The 3215-nt window shown below is 42.3% G+C and overlaps 1 non-coding gene across 1 annotated transcript; it reads left to right on the forward strand.

Annotated features, from left to right (window-relative positions):
- The first annotated feature begins 3142 nt into the window (after nt 1-3142).
- On the forward strand, nt 3143-3215 carry TRNAF-GAA. Its single transcript has one exon. It is a non-coding gene; the product is annotated as a tRNA-Phe (tRNA).

Consider the following 3215-nt stretch of genomic DNA (forward strand, 5'->3'; position numbering starts at 1 on the left):
GCAATAGAGAATTGGGAAGCCCTGTAGAATTTACACCATCTATCTGTTTTACCCTTGTTATTTTATGTTTGCTTTGTTTGGTATTGTTTGGTGTTATATGATAAGGATTGCATGATTAAAGGTGAGCCCTAATAGAATAAGGAGACAGACACTATTTGGTTTTGGTGCACTATTTAGCTTTGGCTCTGTTTTGTTTAACCGGTTACTGATGTTTTTCTGCTCTGTTCATTTGGGCGTTAGGTGTGTGAGCGGAACTGAACTTCTCGTTCGTAATTCCTCAGGGTGGAAGCCATGTGTCCGATGAAGCTCTGAGGTTGTCCTGAGATTTTTACAGTCCTGCCCCGTAGCGGACAATATAATAGAAGTAGAAAAATTTGGCTTAGACTGTAATTTTCTTTGCTTTTTGTGTAATTTTCTTTTCTGTTTAAGTGTCAGCGGACAAATGGGTGGGTCTCTGGGTATGCCCCCAAAGGGGTTTGGATTATGTGTTAAGTGAATGGCCATGTATTTTTGCCCAGGTGGCAAGCCTTACTAGGGAGGACTCAGGTAGTCTTGTGAGTAAAAATGTTTTGGGGACAAGACCAGAAGGGTGGGGGCTAGTTGTGAAGCCCACCCTCCTAGCTAAGAACTGGTTGTGGAACAAGCTTGTGTCCATGGACGGGACGATTCAGTGAGGAAAAAAGGATCGGGCCCAGGCAGGCAGGCAACAGACAGAGAGATTTGGAAAACAGGTTGGAAACTTTTGAGGGTGTAGTGGAAAGAAGGAGTAAGTGAATATAAGCATGAGGATTTCAAATACTCAGAAGGATATTTGGAATGGTGATTTGCATTGGTAAAGTGGCTGTTGGAAGGAAAAAGCAATTGATTTTTAAGGGAAAATGAAAAATTGACTCTGTGTTTGTTGGGGGGAACAGCACTTGAACTTTGTGAAAAAGCTGAAGAGAACAGTTTTTTGGTGTCTTTGACATGTTTGTGAATGAATTCAGGCAAAGAAATTATTAGATTGCACTCATTTGGCTATGAACGATTTTGTTAAATCAGTTGAAGAATGTATACAGTGCTATGTAATGAAATTTTATTAGGCCCTACAGGCACTATACGTGGGGATGTTTTCTTTCAGTGTTTAAAAGCAGGAGTTAACAGTAAAAAAAAAAAAAAGCAAGCCGGAGAGCATCTGTGTTAATGCAAATTAACTAACTGATAAGGTAGAGGCCGCTGAACCAGGGCTGTCTAAGAAGCACATACGAGAAAATATGGGGTAATTCCTCTGTTTTGCCTAGAATCAACAAGAGTATTTGTATATTTTAAGTATTTAACTGCCCCGAAGGGGTGGACCTCTGTTTTTGTCTTTCAGATAATCAAAGAACATTAATGCCAGCTACACAGCATTCAACGTACTATTCCACTGACAGACCAACTGTGCCTTTAGACTTTTCTAAAAAAAAGCACAGCTATTACAGGGTGATATGTGCTGGAAACCTCTCCCCTGTAGGATGCTAAACCTCGATTGTTTTGGGAAAGAAGAAGAAGCACTCACTCCACTGACATTGCCAAAGTCCAGGAATTCCTGACTGAAAAGGACACTGAGAACTGACCCTGGTGAAGAAACAAAAAAAAATTACACACTGACAGGAGGAAATTTGTGGGACCCATGCTTGGGACTGTGGTATTAATTGGATTTTGGGGTTTATTCTACAGGCTGCGCCCTGTGTTCTGGATAAATCCTTCAGTATGTATTGCCCTCCCTAATTGGATTTTAACTGACATTGCCCTTATCCAGTTTTCTACATACCCAGATTGCTCACAAGGGGCTACCATTAGATTAGCACAACAAAAAGGCCTGGGTTATTTCCTCTGGACAAAAAGGGAATTGACAAGATCACTGTGGGCTGGGGCCAATAGTGTAGTGGCCATTTGGACTATTCTTAAAGGCAACGAACATGATAAGAAATTGGGCCAACTGGAAAAGGCCACTAGTCTTATTTTTGAAGCTCAGCTATCTTCAGTACAGGCTGGAGTTGGTGAGTTACATGTCATTTCCACCCTTAGTTCTATGACCCAGAAGTTACTGACAGAGATGGTATTGAATATCACTGAGGCTGGGAAGGCATTGCAGTGGGATCTGGACCAGACTTGGCCCACTGCCCTTACAGACACGTCAGGAGTACCATCTGATCTGTGGTCATGAAGACATACTTGGACACTTTCTGGATGGAAGTGTGGACATTCACAGTGCTCCTTCCAAGCATATGGACCAGTTAGGGGGTGTGGGCTCCCACATACCGAATCCTGCTGGGTCCATGGGGAGGATGCCTGTGGGACTGTAATTGTTTACTGAGACATCTGGGGAAATTAGACCACCTCGTATCTCCAACTGATTTCTAGACAGTACCCCTAGAATGACACCTGACATTTTGGATAAGAATAGACAGTCAATGGACATTTTGGCCGTTAGAACCACCACAGCTCAGTGTATCTATAAACTGAAGCTAGGGGAAGTTGTCACTGTTTATGACAATATTTGTTGAGAGGGTGGAGGTCAAGGAACTACCCTGACGGGACACCCATTTTTTTCATGCTAATGGTAGCTGTGTGTGCGTTAATGCCACCACTTTACAAGATATACATATTGATTTTACCACTGCTGCAGGCAATTATATCATTTACTGGCCTGCAGATAGAATGCAGATAGAATATTGCAAGTAGCTCTTAGATTTTAGGTATATTTTGATTGGACTAGAATGGTGCCTGATCAGTTTCAAAATTTGCTTTCATTGTTAGCAAAGGTTCAAAGAATCTCTGAATTGCAAGGGCAAATTCCCATGCTTTAGAATATATATCAAGCTGGAAGGAATGCCTTTCATACAGCTTATAGAGTGTTTACTTTATGTACTAGGTATGATGTTTTGTACAGCGTCAGGATGTTAACCCCAGGCCCTTTGTTCAAAGGTCGCTTCTCTCGCCTTTCCCCCATGAACTGAAGTGCAGCATTTGAGAGATCCAGAGACTAGTTGATGATGTTTCCAAATGCTAAAATAGCGAGTGATGTCCATCTTGCATTGGCCATTGTTGACTGGAGAGATGGTTTATGGAGAATAAACTTCAAGGTGAGAAGCAGCAGCCCAAAAAGGCCCCTGCAGGTGCTGAAGTAGCTCAGTTGGGAGAGCGTTAGACTGAAGATCTAAAGGTCCCTGGTTCAATCCCAGGCTTCAGCA

This window comes from Mauremys reevesii, linkage group 14 (assembly GCF_016161935.1).
Source record: "Mauremys reevesii isolate NIE-2019 linkage group 14, ASM1616193v1, whole genome shotgun sequence".
In the NCBI taxonomy this organism is placed as follows: domain Eukaryota; kingdom Metazoa; phylum Chordata; order Testudines; family Geoemydidae; genus Mauremys; species Mauremys reevesii.